Source organism: Ambystoma mexicanum, chromosome 12, assembly GCF_040938575.1.
Source record: "Ambystoma mexicanum isolate Mex_15411 chromosome 12, UKY_AmexF1_1, whole genome shotgun sequence".
NCBI classification, from domain to species: domain Eukaryota; kingdom Metazoa; phylum Chordata; class Amphibia; order Caudata; family Ambystomatidae; genus Ambystoma; species Ambystoma mexicanum.
Window position 1 is genome coordinate 773947111 of NC_090936.1, and position 21256 is coordinate 773968366.

The following is a 21256-nucleotide window of genomic DNA, read 5'->3' on the forward strand; positions in this document are numbered from 1 at the left end:
TGGGAACAACAACCCATGCTCTATAGACCACTTTGAAGTGTACATGGTCTTTGGCACCTCTTGGCCTTTATCGCTCCCTGACAGCTCCACTTGCCAGCACAAGTACCCCGGTGCGAACTGCCTTTGATAGGGCGGGGGGTGGATTGGGGCGGTGGTCGTGCAGACAAGACACAGAAAGACTCGTGAATGGAGACACACTTATGTGGATTGCAGGGGGCCGTCCAGCGTGAGGGGGGATGCTTGGCAGGAGACACGGGGTCTGGCGGTAGACATGGGAACAACAACCCATGCTCTATAGACCACTTTGAAGTGTACATGGTCTTTGGCACCTCTTGGCCTTTATCGCTCCCTGACAGCTCCACTTGGCAGCACAAGTACCCCGGTGCGAACTGCCTTTGATAGGGCGGGGGGTGGATTGGGGCGGTGGTCGTGCAGACAAGACTCGTTTGCCGCAGGGCCTCACCAAGGAGAGGCCATCTAACTGCATGTAAGAGGCAGGCTGCAGGATCTAGTACATGGAAGGCAGGGGGGTGAGTTTATAAATACCTCACCCTCCCAGGAGAATATATGGGTGCAGTTCACCCTGGAGACCCTGGATGCCTAGGCAGTTAGTCAGCAGCAGGCTGGCCTGTGGTGGCAAGGCGGCACGGGCCAGAGGGGGTCATCTCTGTACCCGGTGCCCAAAAGGAATATTTATTATGATCAACCATATTGATTATTTACCTATAACCATGTTTTGTATCAATAAAATCCAACGGCCTTCCTTTTATTGCCAACGCTTGAACAAAGTGGTGTGGTAAGTATTTTTGGGGTCGGAGGCAAGGCCGGGAGGCTTGATGCCAACCCGCAAAATAACATATGTATGTCTGCTGCATATGGGTTCAACGGTTATGTGGATTGAAGGTGGGCGGCCAGCGTGAGGGAGGATGCTGGCCGGAGACATGTGGTGTGACAAGACAAGGCACAGGAAGACTATTCAATGGAGACACACTAGATTCATTTAAAAAATCAAAACAACCATTGTTAAAATATATGTTGGGTTTTATTTTAGATCTTAATTTCAATTGAACATAAATAATAAACATTACACATTGTAAAGTTGCGGTTGCAGCACATCCAGGGAAAATCCGCGGTATTGTCCACTGTCGCTGGGGAAATGTTGTCTAATGGCAAGTACCGCACAGGCAGGTATTACTCTCCGAACGCGGTGTCCGAGCCTCCCGTGAAGCCACCAAGTGAAGCAACGATAGGCCACCAGCCTGTACCACCTGTGAAAATGAAAGATGCAAACTGTATTAAAATGACAACTTTCTTATCACTGTCGATTCAGGTAAAAAATGTCATTCTGCTTTGAAAAAAATTCTATCTAGAAAATGCACAACATGGAACCAATTTACATGCATTCGAATGATGAGACGACCATGAAATAGTAGTGGCATCACTGACATCACAACCAGAGTATACTTACTCGTTACTCGGATTACGCGGACGAACAGTGCCGCAAAGTTCGTGCATAAGCACCATCATCATCCTCAACACTGTCCGTGAGAGGCAGGCTTCCCTGAACTCTGGCAGCTCGGTGATGCATTGCGGACTTGGCTCGCCTTCCGAAATGTAGGCCAAGCACCCGGAATTTTCACGGCAGCAGCAGTTCTCCTCCTCAGTTGGCATTAGCTCGCACCGATTGCACGTGCACCAGGTGGAGACACCGTCCATGCGACATGGTCCAGGCTCTTCATCCGTTGACTGGTCCTCCCAACTGCCGTCAGAATCCCCATCGTTTTCGCGTGCTTGCCTTTCCAGTAGTTCTTCCTCGGTGTACTCGGGCTCGTACATATACGGCATTATTGTAGCCATTGTGTGGTAAAGAAAGTAAAATAATTTATAGCGGTGGTACTGGTATCTGTTCACACGGGCTACAATCAACGAAGGTAGCTGACCAGAGCACAGAAACGAGTCACAGAATACTCAAAGTAACACACAGAGAGTAATGGAATCGAAAATCTGCTGCTGTGTGTTGTGAAACGGTGTGTTTATACTTATTGAGGAAAGAGGCGTCCTGCCATTTCCATGGCGACAGTTCATTAGCTGAGGCGCAGCGATTGTTGACACGAAACGTGCTTTGGCGTTGGGAAATGGGCGGTACGCGTCTGCTGATGTCAGGCTCAGGGGCGGGGGATTTGATTTAGTGCCGCAAAAGCAGGTGAGCCAGGGCGATGGGGGGAAATGATAGGATTATCAGAAAATGGCGGCTGATTTCGAGTGCGTTAATGGACGAAAAGTCGGGTAAGGTCCATAGGAAAGTTTTCTACGATCTACTGAGTTATGCTTAAAAACACATGGCTGAACCGTAGGGACAATAAAAAAAAAGTCCCGGAACTCTCCTTTAACCACATCCTTTTATTTAGGCATTAGAAAGATTAATGGAGACATATATCTTTACCTGGGACAAAGGCCTGTTTTCACAATATAAAAAAAAAAAACAAGCCAAAATGATTTCCAAAATCAGTTTTCCTGTTCTTATTTTTGTGAGCTTATCTGAAAGCCCACCCTGGCAAGAGATTGACAAATGCCAATCAGTAGTTGTAACTCCAAATAGGAAGATGTAAACACAAACCTTAGCCTTCGACCTGGCAGAGCAATACGGCCTCATGAGGAATGTAATTGTTTAATTAATGCAGCCTGTTAAAAGGCTATTTGTTTAAAGACTGCAGATGATTCAGTTAACACCGCAGATAAGCAACACATGTAATTCAAACTAAAGTGTTGAGTAAAATGTGCTGAATTTTTTTATTTCAAGTGTAAAGTGACAAGTAGGGCAAACACAATTTTAGTTATAACTTTGGAACCTTTGGTCCTATTAGAAAAAAGAAAAACAGACCGATTTAGATTCTGTGGGCAAAAGACTGATCATGTGCATATTGCAATGTAATAGTAACATTTCTACTTCATTGATACATTTACATATTTAAAATGACATAGGATGGAATGCAGAGGCCTTACCTAATGGAACCAGACTACTGTAGATGGATTTTTGGAACAAGTGGACAGACTGAAAGGAAGAGATTATCTGGCAGTGATGCATGGAGCTGGTTCATGTCCCTACATGTCCTGCGTCTTTGAAAGATATTTCAAAAGTGAGTTCCATGATCCAAAATTATTTAGCCAAATGTCCTAAGAATTAATTTGATCCTAGATAGCAATTTGGAGACTTGTTTACATGGTATGTGTTACTGAAAGGAGGAATGTAGGACAAGTCCTATGTGCTTTGTGATTGATAAATAAACTTTAAACCTTGGCCATCTTCATGATATTGAGGCTTTCCTCCAGCATTTTGTGATCTCTGGAGGTCTCAGACGTCCCAACTTGAAATGAGTAATGACAAGACTGTGTGGTTTGTGGCTGTCATTGTTAATAAATATATTCCTGGGGTGACACAAGGGGACCTTGAATTCCAGAGAACAATGATTTAGGCAACTATCCCAGCATTAAAAAAATAAAAATAAACAGAATTTATGAATCAAAGTCTTTTAAATTACAACACCCCATAGCTCTTCATTTTGGTATCTGTGCCCAAACTAGAAACCATTTGTTTGTCTCAGATAGAGTATTACACATTTGGATTTCAATTTTCGGACAGCAGATCATTTTCTTCTGATGCCATTGCCTGTCAATGGCTTCAGGGAACACTAAGTGAATTGGAACATTTCACACTCTATTCTCAGAATTACTTTACCTTTTGGAAATTAACAATCAATGTTCATCTGTGCCTGTACTTTGAGATATTAGAAGGTCCCATCTGGTCTAGAATAGTTGTTTAAATGTAAGTATACATATATGTATTTTTGTGGGTAGTGGAATGAAAACATTAGTGAAACTGTAAGCAACGAAATATTAATATTAAAGTCTGTTTCTTGTGCCAGGTTTTGGTGTGGCATTGTCATTGTGGATACATTAAAAGGTCCCAGATTTGGGGCCCAGTGCACATAATTGTCACTTTTGACTCGATCCCAGCTTGTTTCCTCAGCAATCTAAATTTGGAAAGCCGATCATCACGTGGTGTCTGTGAAAAATAGAACCATGAGGCAATCTAACCCTGACTTGGCTTCCAACCTATTATAACATTGTGGTTGAGTCAAGAGTTATCAACCTCCTCCAGGAGTACTCTTTGAGGATTTAGAGTCAATATTGAGTGCCAGCAACTGTTATCTGTGATATTAAGTGTCTTCAAATACGTTCACAAAAAAGTTGGATTGTCTAAAAATGGCACAGCCTTGACCTATACACATTTACCCACTCTGCATCTAAAAGCAAACACCTATTTTAACCATATCACTGCCTTTACAATTATTCAAACTAATAACTGGTTCTGTTTATATTAAAATGTTTTTGGAGACTATTTTTTGTGCCCATCATGTTTTGGACACTGCATTTAAGGAACACATTTTCTGGGTGAACATGACTTTTAGAATCCCATAATTAGGTAGTTAATCGGAAGGGTGTTTGGGATGTGGTCACAATGGCCAATGTTTTGGCATCCTATGTTTCAATGCAGGAGAATCTTCTTTTGCAGAAATGTTCCCATATCCAACGTTATATGAACATTCCCAAAAAGTATTCTGTGTTGATTCAGCCCAGAATATTACTGTTTGAATACCTTTTCTACACACCATCTTTTGTACCGTCCTCATTCCTAACTCAGCGAATGCATTTTGTACAGCAGGGCTGTTGGGGCCATTTACAAAAGTGTAATAGATATACCACACACTAGGTAGATAAGAGATGTTGTAGAGTTGATAATTACACATAGGGATCTCCCAAGAAAGTGGATGAATGCATTGATCCCGGAGAGCATTCAATACTGATGGACAGACATGGTCCGTAGCAAGGATGGGGTACTGTTCTGTAATCAGGAATGTGCCTGTTATTCTTTTGGTGAGGAAGGAATCTTTCTCTGCTAAATAGATGGATTTCTGCATGAATATTCATGACTCGTGAAGGCAAGTTTGTGCAGGACTCAGGCTGACATTAATCTGTGGATGTTGTAGACAAGCACGGTTATTTGTCATACATACTATCTAGGTCTATTAACCTTGTGAGCTGGCCTATATTTGACAGCTTTGAGTAAGTTTGCAGTGTCCTTGGAAGGTCAATTACTATTTCATCGATTTCAATTTAAGTCAAACAGGACTATGGATTGCTGTCAAACCCAAGATCTGGGTAGTTCTAGTGGCGGGAGAACAGAGCAAAGACTTTCTGTTGCGCTAGTGTTAGACTTGCCGAACAGAGAACTATTGAGTAGGAAGTAAAGGGAATTTGCCTTATTACAACCGTTTTTTTAGTCCTTTTTCTTTGAGTTAATATTCTTAAAACAATATTTATTTGGAGAAAAGGTGGAAGCCTTTCACTGCGCATTACAATTTGATGCTTTTTTTTCTGGGAGGGTGCATAGCATCTTCTACCAAATGGTATACACTCAGATGTTTCAATATCAGTAATGGATTACAGGTGCACATACACATTGGTATTGTCCACAGAATGGAGAACCTCTTGGCACGTTATGTCTGGTAGAACTACAAGCATTTAGTTTCAATGCTTTGAAACTCTTTTGCAGCTGAGACACATTGTGGAAGTGTAGGGGTGTGGAAGGAGGAGACTGACACACATGTGGCATGATTGTTGCTAAAGACTTTTATTCAGCAACATAAAGGAGGAGGAACTCTAACTATCCCTACTCTGAGGGTTTCCCTAACTCAACTTAATACTAATGATATATCAGAATGTCCTGAAGCAAAAGTTGACCATCCTGTGTCAAAGCCTATATCATTCCCTTACACTCTTAACTAATAATCAAAACGTTGGGAAGTCTCGTTAATGTGGAAGGATATCACTCGTCTTCTTCAAAGCGGACTAATGCACCTGTAGTTGAGAGGCACAATTGTCTGAGGGAATGACTCCCAAAGTCTCAGATTTTGAATTTCAGTTCACAAATAGAGCAAAGTTCCAAGTTAGGACCTTGATGTCAAGAGGATGACTCCCTCCCATAGATCCTTCTCAGGCTTCTTGCAATGTTCCCAATACCAGGAGGAATGACGCCCTTCTCTTGGCTTTTATCAAAATGTTCATAAACATAAAGGTGAGGACTGCTTCCCTTCCCATCGCCTTTCTCAGGCTTTTCTCTGCAGTTCCGCAAAGGTGGGGCAATATCTCTGTTCCCCTGGGCTTTCTCAGGCGTTTCTTGGCAGTTCAACAAACTGTCCCTGGCAGGAAAGTAAACCAGGCCTGTCTTGGTTACTCTTTTTCGGGTCCCAGACCCTTTTCTGATTCTTTCTTGGGTCCCAGATCCCTTTAGTTTGGCTTTTCTTTTTTGGGCCCCAGACCCTTTGACTTGGCTTCCAGACCACTTTGGCTCGGTTTCTCCTTTTGGGGTCCTAGACCCTTTGATTTGGGCCCCAGGCTGCTCTATCATTCTCTATTGGGACCAAGACCCCGTTGCACAGTTTCTGTGTGCCCTTGTGAGGTCCCCAGGCAGCCCTCATACCTTCTGTGTAGGCTCCTGGGTTGTTTCCCGCAGTCTCAGGCTTCTTGGCATCTTCCGTTGGTTTTCCGCTGTTGCTTTCAAGCAGCACACTGCCGTACGTGACTTGCCAGCACTTCCAGGGAGCCGGGCTGTGTGCTGCTGCTCGACCATCCCTTGTGGCGCTCTTTTATGCTGGAGTCTTTGGCTTCTTATGTCCTGGGCTCTTCGGTCCTTCTATGAGCAGGTAGGGTTGCCGTAACTTCCCCCGTCCAGTCCCAGTTAGTGGCTGCAGGTTAAGCTTCTCTGTATGCAGGCGATCCCTTCTGCTCGCAATGCCATCTGGGAGGAACTGACAAGTTGAATTGTTCTTCTCCCCTTTTTATCTCAAGTGGTGGAATACTTTGTTTCAGGTAACTAGACTGCTCCTGTTGGTTCTGTGGGGTAATCAGTATTGGTCTGCACCTCTCCTCATTTCAGTATTAGTGCTCTCCTCCTCTATTGCACTGCACGTGCTCTTCTTCATCCCAGTGTTTGTATGTGATCACATATGAAGTACCTACTCTTCCTTGTCCAAGTACCTTTCAGGTAGGCCATATTATCTACCCTAAAGTAGCACATGGAAGTATGGGGGGTTATGGAAGTTGGCACAGGGTAGGAGGGAGAGAAAGGTGAGGACATGGTTTGGACATAACGCATTCTGCCCTCACCGTCATCCCTAGTCACATAAGGGGATCCCTCCCCATGAGATCCACCGGCAGAGTACCACCCCCAGGGGGGGCTATTGGGTAGTGGCCTCACCTTCATGGCACTATGGGAAGGGGCACCCCCTAGAGGAGAAGAGACGACATCCAAGGATTTGTTACAGGAAGCCTTAATAATTAACATGAGAGCCCAGGTTAGAATATTAACCTAGAACTGGCAATGGGATTACAAGAGGTCCCTTTTGGCAGATGTATAGTACAACAGGGAATTTGTTTGTAAAGGGATAGGTTCCAGCCTAGAATAAATGCACAGGAACACATATTCTTGTGAACATTGGAAGCCGCTTAATGGTGGATCAGTAGCATCAATCCTCTTTCCTCATCAGGCAGGGCTGCTAAGTTTGATGGCTCTGTGTGCAACATGCACATTACTTGTTGGCTATGGGCGAGAGTCTACTTTGAAGGTGGGTACTAGTGACCTACATGTAGGGCTAGCTTTTTCTGGAGGAAACCTTTTGTTATTAATATAAGTCAGGGGCCTCGTCCAGTAGATCAAAGTATACGGACAAGCAAATAAGTGCAGCGTAATTGGTGCGCGTATGTAGTATTACCTGTATACCATGACAATTAATTTGTATTTAATGTTTCATGAAATACCGCCGAAATCATTTCAGAGAGGAGGGAATTAGCATAATACCATGTACTTCAAAAGCGTCCGATTTATAGTAATAAACCCGCATACAGTGTAAAAGTTAACATGTTACCCGTAATTCTATTTTTTCAGGCACACCTTGTCAGTTAACATGAAGAGGTAGAAGTGAAAATAAGCAAATGGATGGGACCTCTTCCAATGGTGAGTTTATTTACTTATTTAAAGAGTCCCTTTAAATGATTCATCTTAACAAGCAGCTACAATAAATGGGAGCTGCTTCTCCTGTTCCCGCGCTTCACAGATGTGACTGCGCTACTTTGACTGTGAAAGAAAGCGACAATGATGTTTTCAGGGTGTGTATGTATTTAAAGTGTTTTGACATGTGCACTCCAAAATCTTGGATATTTTTAGACGTACTGATGGTTTCTTTGTTGCAACCCAATACCATGCATGTGATTTCAAATAACATTTGTTTCGGCTTGCAATGCTCTGCCAGAGTAATGATGCAACATTGAAACGTCCATGTTTATGAGGCAGGTGTAAGAAAACGCTGAGCTCACAAACTATCTTCAAGAAACATTTCAGCCAAACTGGCTTTATTACTGACCTCTTTTCGACGAAAAATTGATTGCACATTGCAACAGTAACATTCAGACTGTATTTGTCAGAAATGTGCACATAACGCTCTGAGCTATCTTACCCACTATGCATATGATTTGGTAATTGGAGCCTGGGCACAGGCAATAGGGGTTCAGTCATCAGCATGGGTGGCTGTCCCATGCAAATGAAGGAAAGCCCACAAATAATGGTGTGGCCACGGGCAGAATGAGCATCCTTTCGGAATTGCAGAATAGGCCTTATGTCCCTTTCTGTGATACAGAAGCATAACCCCTGCAGATAAAAACATCACATTTAGTCATTTGTGAAGAGGTGGTCGATGGTTATTTGCAACCGGGTTAAGGCCATTGGCCAATCTGGTGGCTGAAACAGCAGGCGCAGAGTGTATATTCTCACCCGCTGTTCTGGGGCCCTTCCCGAGGGTGGTGCCACTTAAAAAACGAAAAATGTATATGGGGAGGCAACACCTCTGTAAAGCGCTCTGCTGCTTCTCGAAGCTAGGTCTGCGCTCAATAAATACCACAATAATAATAATAAAAGGGAGGCTCTCTCTGTTACCTCCCCACCTTCCCCCTGCCGCCCAAAACCAACAAACCCCCTTTCCTACCTTTTCTCCCCCATCAAATTTACCTGCGGGATTGGAGGTTTGAGCTCTGGTCCCTCTGCTCCTACCGATCCATGCCGATGCCATAGAAATGGAAATGGGACTTAGTCCATCTTCCCTATGGCAGCGTCCATCTTTTTTCAGTATTTTTTTTCTTCCCTCTGGTGATTGGCTGCGCAAGAAACGAATCTCCTGAGGGTGGAGAAAAAAAATGTGCACCTCGGATTAACCCCAGGGTGTGAATGGTTTTCACAAACTGCTATGGGATGGTGGTGTACACATGGCTGGTAACGGCCCACAGATCGGGTCTACCATGGCTCATGCTGGCGGCCCGTTAATGGCCATGTCTGCCCCCTCCACCGAGGGGTGAATGCCATAATATGGCTCCTGAAGATGTCCAATGTGCACACAAAGCTCCTGATGGATGTTCATGATCAGGTGAGTACTAACTTACTGGCGTCTAGATCGCAGGTGGAAACACTGAACATGTGGTTTATTTTAGTGCCAGTTGGACCTGTTTTCAAGGTTACGGACCGGAAATACATTTTTTAAAACTATTATATATTATACACTCTTGTAGTTTGGTTAATCCCATATACGCATACACAGTTTATCAAGGCATAGTATCATAGGTTGGGCACAATGGTCAGCAATGTCCTTGTGTGCAGTGATTCATCGTAGTCATTTAGCTTCTGTGTCCTCTCCATTCATTCTTCGTGTTGACATGACGTCCTTAAAGGGGGGGAGGGGTGGAGGGCAACATAACACTGCACACAAGGGGGGGGGGAACAGTACGATTATACATAATCATTACAATGGAAAACTAGAAAACAGAAGTGGGTCAGATATGATATATGATATGATGATATGACATGATATTTATAACGCGCCTATACATAAGTGTTTCGCGGCGCAACGAAGCAAGGGAGGAGGAACAGAGTGAAGACAGACAGCAATCTTACTAGGCCAGGTGTCATTCAGATTGGGCAAGAGCATGGGAAGGGGGAAAGGAAAAAGTGCGAGGGGGAAGGGAGAGAGGAAAGTACAGTACATGGGAGAGGGGAAAGTGTAGTACATGGGATAGTAGAATAAATAAGACAAACGGCAGGATGGTGGCAAGTGCAAGATAAGAGCAGACATAGGTGCTGGTGGGGGTCTGTAGGGATACAGAATACAGTCCCCAGGTGCAGGGTTGCCAGGGAGGCAGTGCAGGTGTGCAAAGGGCGGGTCCTGGGCCCAAGGTCACAAAGGGTGGCCATGTAGCCAGTGCAGTTTTAGCCAGGAATTAAGCAGGGGTGAGGGGGAGAGAAAACAGAAGCAAAAAGGAAGGTTTTGAGGTGCTTCCGGAACCGGAGATGGTTCTCCTCCAGTTTCAGGGAGGCAGGAAGGCTGTTTTAGAGGGAGGCCCCAGCCGAGGTGAGAGATCTACCACCAACTCGTTGCTTGGAGAAGCGACTGACCCTGGGGGAGTTGGAGGCGGATGAGCGAAGAGCTTGAAAAGGAAGATATTTGGTAAGAGAGAGTTGAAGGTATTGCTGCCCCAGGCCCCAGAAAGCCTTGTGGACAATGCAAAGGGTTTTTAACTTAATCCTTGCAGCCACTGGGAGCTAGTGCAGAGATTTCAGTCCTGGAGAGATACGATCCCTGGGCTTGAGGCCAAGGACAAGACTCGCAGTCCTGTTCTGAATAAGTTGCAGAGGGCTGAGAGTAGAGGCAGGCAGATTTAGATAAAGGCTGTTGCAATAGTCCAGCTTAGAGAGAACCAGGGCTCTGGAGAAGGTGAGCTACTGGGGGAAGCAGAGGAAAAGAAGAATACCTCTGAGGAGGTGCAGATGGTAGTGTGACTTCTTAGAGACATCATAGATGTGAGGAGAGAAGTAGAGTGTGGAGTCGAAGATGACCCCGAGGTTTTTAGCCTTGCAGGTGGGCGCAGGAACAGGGCCAAGTGAGGCTGGCCAGAGAGCTGCAGGGAAGGAGCTAGACTATACACTAGTAACCTATTCTTATGCGAGCAGGCTGTGTGCCATCAAATTCTCTTCCCCCACACACGACAAGTCAAGATCCTCCAAGCCCTGACCACAACCGACAAATTCAGTGCACATTTTCTGGATACCCACATAAAACATATTTGAATATAGTGAGTCTAAATGGGAGTTGTATTACAAAGCTTGGGATTATTCCTATAATCTGCTATGGTTAGGGCTTGCGTCAACCAACTTACAAAGTCTGATTTAAGTTTAAACAATGCAGTATTTGTGGTTTTACCACTCATCCCTACACAGTTACGCGTGCAATTGAGGCAATTATTTTACACTAATAGCTGCGTACTGGATTTCTGAAACTTCAACATTGGTCTCTTTGAAAAAAAGTAACTTTCCATAAGAAAAAAACAACGTTAATAGCATAGTTATAGGGGGTCCTTGTTTAAACCTATACAGGAATGATTGACAATGGGGGTCATTACGAGTTTGGAGGTAGCCATTGCAACCTTGGAGGACCCGCTACGTCCCCATTTCAAAACCATTCCCCATTCCCATTCCCATAGGGCTCAATGGGGAAGGAGCTAATAACGGGCCTGTAAATTACCCGTTATTAGCTCCCTGGTTTTACCAGCCGGCTTTAGTGGGACCCGCTAAGGGACCTCGGAATGCGGCAGTAAGGGGTTAACCTCTTACCGCCACGGTCGTAATGACCCCCAATGTTTGCTTTGTGCCTGCAGTTCTTTCATTTGTTCTATTTACTGTCGAAATGTGTGTTTGTATTCATTCCGTGATGTTGAAATGCTTTATTTTAGAACAATTCAAAAATGTTTGAGTCTTTAATACATCTTTAAGGAAAGTGATATACTATATAGTGAACACATTTTACATATGATGACATTGGTGTTTTTAGTTTTACCAGGATTTGTGGATAATTATCTTAAACATAAAAATCATCAAAACAAATAAAAATACACTATTTGACTGAATGCTATAAATGTCCCAATTTTCAGTTATGGGTTTAGACATCTGCCCGTGTACCTTCAGGGCCTGGGATCGATAATCATCTAAATACACGGGTCAGACAGGATCATGAAATGCACCCACGCACCAATGAAAACGTTCCCACGATCACAAACTGTTTGTCATTATTTGTTGACGAAACTGTTTGAAAATTGCCTGATGGCAACTTTTTGGTAACATCTGTAGCAAATTGTGCATTTTAATGCCTTTGGGGTTAATTACATTGGTCAGCACTGTCAGCTGTAGAACTTTTTACTAATCAAACTGGCACCGATTGTCCATAAAATTGGACCACACTTGCAAGATGAGCCAGCACCGCGGGCATCGTCTGATTGCCCCACAGGCCAGTCCAAGCCTATTTGTAAAATCTTTACATCCCAAGTACAGTGTTCATGGACGTGAGCAGGACAGAGGTGGATACATGAAAAGTGTCCTTCACAGGGTTACACAGTGTTTGTGTTGTAGCTTAAGCATGACAGCGTGTTTAAACATGTGCGTGTGGTCCTATTTTGCAAATCGTAATACTTCCTCATATTTGATTGTGTTGAAAACTCAAACGACCTCTAGTTGAGGAGTGAAAACACCATGGGCCTCATTCCGAGGCTGGCGCAAAGGGATTACGGGCAGCGGTAAGGACACCGGTGCCGGTAATCCCTTTGCGCCCTAATCCGAGGTCCCTTTGCGGGTCCCGCTAAGGCCGCCTGGTTTTACCAGGCGGCCTTAGTGGGAGCCGCAAAGGGTCCAGGGAGCAAATAACGGTACCGCAAATTGTGGTACCGTTATTAGCTCCTTCCCCATTCCCATTGAGCCCTATGGGGCTCAAATGGGAATGGGGAATGGTATTTTCAATGGGGATTTACCGGTCCGCAAAGGTCCGAATAGACAGGTAAATCCCATTGAATGAGGGCAGACTCGGTACCGTTATTGGAGGCAGCCATGTCTACCTCCAATCTCGGAATGAGGCCCTATGCATTGAGCTTGTTTCTAGAATCCTATGCGTTTCACGTGTTCAGCATTTTGTTGTGGTGCCCTCATAAATAAACAACCAGTGAGGATGGCAACACAGCAGTAAAATGCACCAGCCAAATTAGGCTAGTGATCAACATGCACAGTGCGTAGCCAATAAACCACGTTATAATCTTAGGCCCAATTAATCATGATGAGCCAAATTGCAATGCAACAACGTCATGTTATGAAGTAGCCATTTATCATACAAGGAGAGAGCCCTCGTCAAATCTGCCGTCCGTAGAAAGGTAGGGAAGCAAAACCTGAAAAGCGATGGGGTGTTGCTTGGCAACTCTCGAGAAAATGGGACAGAGGAAAGTGAACCAAGAGCATCATTCATTGTATGCCCACTCAGTTCAGGAAACGCCTCTTCACGTGTGTAGACTACAGGCTCCTCTGAATGCGATCTTGCTGCTCAGCAAGCAGACTCTGTTTCAGCTGACTGGGAAATCCGCTCTCACTGTGATACCCATCCAAGGTGTGGGCAAGGAGTGCAAGATCCAAAGGAGTGGGCGATCGATGAAGACTTGAGTGCAGAGTTAGCAGCCCCCTTTCACACTGAGTGTATGATCTGCATTCGTTTTCACCCAGGATCAATTGCCAAATATATGCACATGTATCCAACATTATGAAGTCCTATGATTTTTAATGGGCCTGGGAGATCCAGCTGTTGCTGTCTCCTCTTTGTTGGTGGGGACGTGGATACCAGAGCTGTCATCTAGCATTGGAGCATCATTGAAGCCTATTAATTCGCTCAGAATCGCACCAGCAGCCTCCCAGCAGCCCTACCATATCCTCTGCCATGTGCAGTGGTTTACTGAAAGCATTTGCTAGACAATGGACAGACACTAATATTTGAATCCCCAGGATGTCTCTTCCCACCCCACCCACCTATTGAAACAGGTGCTTGGTAAAAGAATTTCAGCCAGCTATCCACCCTTTTGTTTTTACTATTAGGTGTGTGCCACCAATAAGGCAAAATGATTGCATTGGATAACAGCTAGGCAGGAGAATGGCATGTGAGGAGGGATACAGAGATTGAGTCATTTGACCTTGATCTACCCATTGGATTCTCACTTCCTGGCTAATCCCTACGACAATTCCAACTCACTACCCGACTCTCTCTACCAAAAATCACACCCCTGCACTCTCTTAAAGTTAGCTCTTTCAAGCAGTAACATCAAACGGTGTCTGTTTACAATGTTGTTCCCATTGGGTAGTATAACTCTTAGCAATTCAGCATGTATTACATTCAATATATTATAACCGGTTTGATCAGGACAAAAAGCGTATTAAAACATTCCCCAAAAAAGCAAATAGTCATTTAAGGTTCATTGGGAACTTGAATTCACTTATGTTCAAATTACGTAGCTATTTGAGGCTAAACAAAGATTTGACTCTTGATAAGAATCATGCGATAATTGAAGTCCACTCACTAAGGTGGCAATAACCGAACCTATGACAAAGATACGCAAAAATGATACTAAATGTGCAGTTTTGTAGCTGTCTAAACACCAAAGATCGAGCTGAAGTAACAATGTGGCATACAGTGTATGCATTCCTAGTTTGCACGCCTTCTTCAGAACCAAACAAATATATCTTTTATATGGAGCATATCAGAAAATGTGCAGCATTGCATAAATATCATGCCTGTTTCAGGGCCATGTATATGAATGTTTTGTTGAATGTCCAACTTATCTGCATTTGGCATTAGTGGACACCCCTTTTGCTAATGGATCCTGACATTAGGATGTTGGTAAAATGTTGGATGAATTTGTCTTAAATGGCTCCAGTCAATCAAAATGTAATTAACTGGTACCGTCTAAATTAATTTTCATTAATCTATGGTTGAAAAAGAAAGGTATTGAGTTTTAGTTACTGTAAAAATATAATACCCTCTGTTAGAGGATTTGGAAGAATCTGATCTACCTGGCTTGCAGCCACCAATTGGGTGCCTTTTTCATTGATGATTAAAAAAGGACCAGTGGTTAGACAACCCTAAAGTCAATATGAAAATAAATCAGTGTAATTTCTAAGTAGTCTGCTCAAATGTAATGGCTTAATTGCAGCTGTATGCGTGAAATTGGTGTGATAAAAATGCCTTATGGTGTCTTCATTCATTTGATTTACATCTGCTCCTTGCACTGAAATCCTGTTAAAATGATCATTGTTTTGTCCGGTTATGTTAATATGCTTGTATATGGCACCACAGTAGTATCAGAGTGCCTAGGTTTGCCCGTGGAGTGGTCTACTGTTCCCCCACCAGGTGACACCTAGACCGAAGTCTTCTAGAACAAAGAAAATAAGACGGAGTAGATAAGAGCTTGGGCAACTGGGAAACCGATGCTTTGAACAAAGGACGGGGAGCTGCAACAGGAGAATAATGTTTTGTGATAGCATGGGTGAGTCCTAGCCCTGTTAGACGGACCATGGTTCTGCAAAAGGGAGGAAGTGAATATGTCTTAAAGTGTTGTGATGGCTATGTTGTGATGGCTGTGTTGTGTTTCTGAGGCACATTTGGAGAATTGTGCATTTGTATACAGTGTAACATTGGATGTATGATGAACTCGAGATTGTGCTCAGGCAATCCTGGAAGTTTAGTTGCTAATTTGCTCAGGTATTTCTATACTTTGTGCCCCAGGTCAAACTCCCGAATGTTAATTCTGGGACTATCAAGCCTTAGCCAGGGGTGGCATAGTTGGGAATAGATTGGTATACATGTTGTTGATAACAGAAGGTAAGGAAATTGAGTGGCCAAACTAGTACAGTAACATTAAAAAAACCTTTCACTCTGGAGACAAAATGGTTAAGCTTGCTCCCTGCTATGCTAATCTTTATTTTAGTTCACAGGGAGACCGGATGGAACCATACATTAAAGTAGGCTTGTAAAGTATAATACTTAGCCTTCTATAGTGAGAAATTATTGCACGATCTCCCTCTGCAGGATGTGTTCCTTATATCATATGAAAGGTGAAGCTGGATGTGCGACAGAACAGGGAAGGTAGGAATAGAAGGGCCAGATGTGTATCATTCTAAATGCAGTGATATTCTGTATACTGTTACCAGAAGGCTATGACATGATTATTGCAGCAGTTTGTGCTACAGTAAGACCACCTGGAGGACAGAGGAGCAAGGAGGCTGGCTTTAAGGTCACATACTTAACAACATCAACGCCACTGTATGAAGATCAGCACTCAGGGGCCCTTCAGCCGCCATCTATCAAAGTAGAGAGAATAGGTGTGAAACAGAAGGGAATGTCCCCCAAAATGGCCCATGTACAGGATAAATGGTATTGAGGCAGCTTGAACACTTGTAAATCCAATCATTAACAATCTGGAGGGGTTTTATGTCAGAAATATGAATGTGCTATGTTTGAAACTCGCTGAAAAATTCCTTTTTTACATTTAGATTTCCCTTTGTTATGTTAACAACAAATATGTTATACTGCAAAGAGTCACCATCAATACCGCAGTATTCTCAGAGCATCCCAGGCTTGTGATTTTTTGAACAATGTTTAAGGACATGAACACTGTGTTTGGCTCAGCAGTGGTCAGGCTTTTAAGCCTTCAGTAGTGCGAGGGTGTCATTGTGAGTCTGGCCATGTTAAAACAGTGCCCAAGAAACCAGAGGGCAGAGCTCTTATGCTTACTCGTTTGTGCCCTGGTGCCACAAACATCCAGGATCTAGGATTCAGTGATGCTGAAAGGAAATATGGGAACATTTAAATCAGGGCAGGTTTTCAAAACTTGGCTGCCTTGGGAGCAAAGCACCAACTGGAGTTTCTGGAGGTTCCTAAGGCCTGCTAGGACATTTATGTGGATGGTTTTAATGGTTTGTGAGGCAGTGATCCTCTAGGAATGAATCTGGGCTCTTATGGGAGTTAATCTGCATAATCCAGCCTTTCTATATCCTTCTGAACCTTGGCCGTCATTTACCATGTCAGGTTAATAAAGGGGAGAAAACATATCTAAGATCAAAACATGGGTGTTGAGTTTGGTTACCAGAGTGTCTCTTCATTGCTTATTTATTTGGGTGTTTTCCAGAGTGCTACCTGCCAATCCATGGCTGCTTCAAAGTGTTTGCACATTAGACAATGCACAAAAAATCATGAAGTATCACATAATACATTTTGACATATTGTGACCTTTGCAGTGTCACAGGTGCCCTCAAGAACACACCAACTCTCAAGACAGTTCAAGGGTTTGTATTAGAAGAATCAAAAGTGGCTCACTAAGAGCCATCCCTATGATCTAGTGTCACCATTCCATCCCTAGCATAGGCTATCCTCAACCAAGGTTAGTCTCTAGAGATCAGTAACCCATACTGTCTAAGATTTCTCCTGTCTACTGGTTAGGACCTAAGGGCAAAAACCCCTTCTTCCTATCTCCCACTGGGAACATTATAAGTGGTCCCTATCTTAGCTTTTCAAAATGCTATTCAGGATTGGTGTCTTTAGAAACTAAGGCCCTACTTGGTCCTTTCTCTATACTCCTCACCCTGATATGTTCTCCTTTCCCTTCCGTCTACTCTCCTTCCTCCTATCTTCTTTATTTCTCCTTCTCTACTTCTCTTCCCCCTCTCCCTTTGATGTGCTCTTTCTCTCTACTCCCCATCTCTACCACTACTTTCCCCTTTCTTCACCATTACTAATCTCCTCTCTCCACACTACTATTCTCTACACCACTACTACTCTCTGCTCTCCACACAACTACTTAAGCAATAGAACCGGAGGAGGGGGGGCATTACCGGTAAGGTACTCCTCCCCGGATGATCATTAGAAGCCTTTAATGTATTCACAGGCGCATTACCCAATCAGTAATCCTCCCTGAGGGTTCTATTGCTATTAGTACCACGACACGTCATACTGGGGTAGCAGTTTTCTCTGAGTTGAGAAATGGAAACATTTTCTCGACTCGATGGGAATAATAGCAACAGAAATGGCCACCAGGGATCGGGAACAATGGACTTCTTACCATGGCGGCCATTAAAATGAATGGAAAAAAGTGGCCACCCTGGAAAGGGAGAAGCTTCTACACATGGTCCCTTCTCCCTTTCCATGGTGGCTATTCATGTGAAGGAGATGCGCCGGGGCAGTCCTGCTCCTGGCTCCAGCGAGGGACAGAGGAGCGCAGGTAAGTGGGGCTTAGGTAGGAAGGGGACAAGATATGTGGAAACAGGGGTTGGGGGAAGGGGCAGCGAACACAAGGGGCACATTTATCTTTGGTTCTGGCAAGGGAGGATGGTGGCCTCCTGCTCCGAGGAGGCTTGGAGACGGGTCTTTTTGCTGTGTGGTAAGGACCCCGTTCCATGCTTCCTCATTGGCTTGGAGATCGCCACACCCCCCTCACTGGGTACTAATAATCTATAAATAACCCACATCTTCTCCACAGTCAATCTCCCCTCACTCCCCTTTGCTTTCACCCCCTACTTCCTCTTTCTCCAACCAAGGAATACCTCCCCTTGGATGCTCCCTCAAATAATCCATATCTTCCTGTTTCCTCTGCCCCTTTTTTATACTGCCCCCGTTCTCTCTCCATTGGCTTTCTCCTTCACCTTGTTCCCAGGGCCAATCACTGGGTTTCTTTTATAGTGTTACAGGTGACACATAAAAGGGTCTGTAAGCTCCACACCACTCCTGTACTTGGGTCCACCGGCTCCAAGCAATGACGGCCCACCGCAATCACAGTCAATGTTTCAGTTTGGGTTAGGGATTTTCAGAGAGGTTAGGATGGGTTGCCAGGGAGGTGCATGGTCAGAGCTTAGACAATTGTCAGAGTTTTCCATGGTACACAGGGATTGCCGGAACACTGAATGGACCACTCCCCATACTCACTGAGGCAGGAGTCTTATCCCTTGTTCTGGTCTGTCATGTAGCATGCTTGATCTGCTGGTCTGTTGTGCGGGTTGCTCTGAGGCTCGGCAGCTCCTCACTCTTTCACCCAGTCAGGTTGCTTGCTCGTTCTTTCACATCTACGAATGCTGGATGTATGTTAAAGTCCTCTGGAAAAGAAAGAGTTTGGCCAGCATTGTGCAGTACCTGCATGAGGGCAAGAAAAGATGGTGCTCATTTCATGCAAACAGGAACAAGTAGACGGCAGCGGAAATGGGGTCCTCCTAACTTCCACTCCACATCTCTGGGGCTGTACTGGCTCCGGTAAAAACCCTGATAGTCGTGCAACCCCAGTTTGAGAGAGGACCCCATTCCCCCATGACCGGATCAGTTCCTTTGACCTGTCCAACCAGCTAGTATAAACTGACAACTGGCATCATGTCCCAAAAAAGGTGTGAATGAATAGAGAGAAAAAAGAAAAAAAACAAGTGTAAAATGAGCAAACATTAGGTAAAATCCAATTAACAAACATTTAGGTTCAGGAACAAAAGAGATACTAACGGGCAATAGTTGCCCAGTATGTTTCTACTGCTTAAAAACAATACAAGGTGCAGTGCAGCCTACCAGTGTAGTATACCAAACCTAAGTGTGCACTGCATTTCGAAGCTGGGCAGAGAAAATTCAAAATAGTGTCAGAGGCATAGCAAAAAAGGACATAGCTTAGCATCAAAAGCAAATAATAATGTAACTCAGCAGAATAGCACCACAACGGCAACATTCTCTCCCCACACATCACCTCCTCAGCCTCTGACTCCCTAATACCCTCTACAGAGTCACTGATTCTAGATTTAAAGTCTGCTGCTTCTCTGAGGGGGTTATTTGATTTCCAGAATGGAATGGGATGCTCTTTTGTAGGACAAGCTTCAGAGCTCAAAGGCAAGAAGACTCCACCCTTCCTTCACCGACTCCTAGGTCAAATTGATCTCTCCGTTCATTAAGGGGTGCCATCGCTCCTGACTATGGGGAGAAACACTTGGGCCCTTTTTGGCAAGTCATTCCATGTCTAATTCTTTAACACAATTTGTTGTTTCCATACATTTATTTTTTAAATGTCTTATTTACTTATTTGTTTTGTGTTATACACAGCTCTAACATGCTGCCATATTTATGCTTCCTAAAGCCTTGCAACACTGCAGTGTGTTTCAAAGCCCAGGAAAGAAAATGCATAAAACTGCTTCAAACTAAATAGGCTTTGGTGAAATCACTGGGATTGTGCTTAGACTTGTGGAGCCCTGAAAAGGAACAGTACTCTATAGAGCAGGTACCTGATTGGACTTAAGGATCATTTTCAGGAACAGTACGAAATGGGATTTAATGTAACATAGTGAGATGCGATAAGGTATTTTAGGCATCTTTTATACTGTGCCAAAAGGCATGTTAAGTTGATATGCTTTTATACATCGCCAAGTCACCACCACATTAGTATCAGAGTGCCTAGGCTTGTCTGGGAAGTGGCGTATTGTGCCCCACCCAGGATTATCCAGGCCTTAATCTGCTGGAAGAAAAAAAAGTAGTGAAGAGAATATTAGATGTTGGCAAAGTGGGGAATACATACTACAAAACACAAAAAGTGAGAAATGCAGGGGGAGGGGGATTTGTGATGGCAAAGGTGCGTGTCGGTCCTGTCAGATGAACCATGGTACTGCAAAAGGGAAAATGCAGATATTGTGACGATTCACAAGATCTCGTCACTTCTCCCCAGAGGGGAGCCCTTCTAAGTGAGGCTAGAGAGGTGAGGCCACTATGCAATAGTTCCCCTAGGGATACTGGAAAGCGGGACCTCACAGGGGGATAATCCTCTCATGGGGATAAGGACTGCTGTTTTGTGAAGGAACTCGCTAATCCCTTTTCCCTTGGGACCAAGTCCTTATCAGAAATCCCCGATAACACTACTGTCTGGTATGATAATATCTCCTCCACCATTGATTCAAAAAATTAATATGGCTGAGATGAAAAAAAGCCAAAGAAACTTGCAGAGTAATAACAGGTTGCCTTACCATAGTACTGAGAAGAGTTGGCCCCAAGGTGGCCTAAAGATTGTCTCAACCACAGTAAAGAAGGACTTTGACTTTACACTGGGGAGGATCCATGTAATAAAGAGCGAGAAAGGGCAGGGAAATAGAAAGAGCGGCTGGTGTGAAGCCAGCCCAGCCTGGGAAGTTCAAACCTGGGAATGCAAAGCTGCAATACGCTGATCCCCAGTGGCAGGGATATCCAAGAATGGTCGGTGCAGCACTATGGCGGAAGCTAAGCTTCTGACCAGT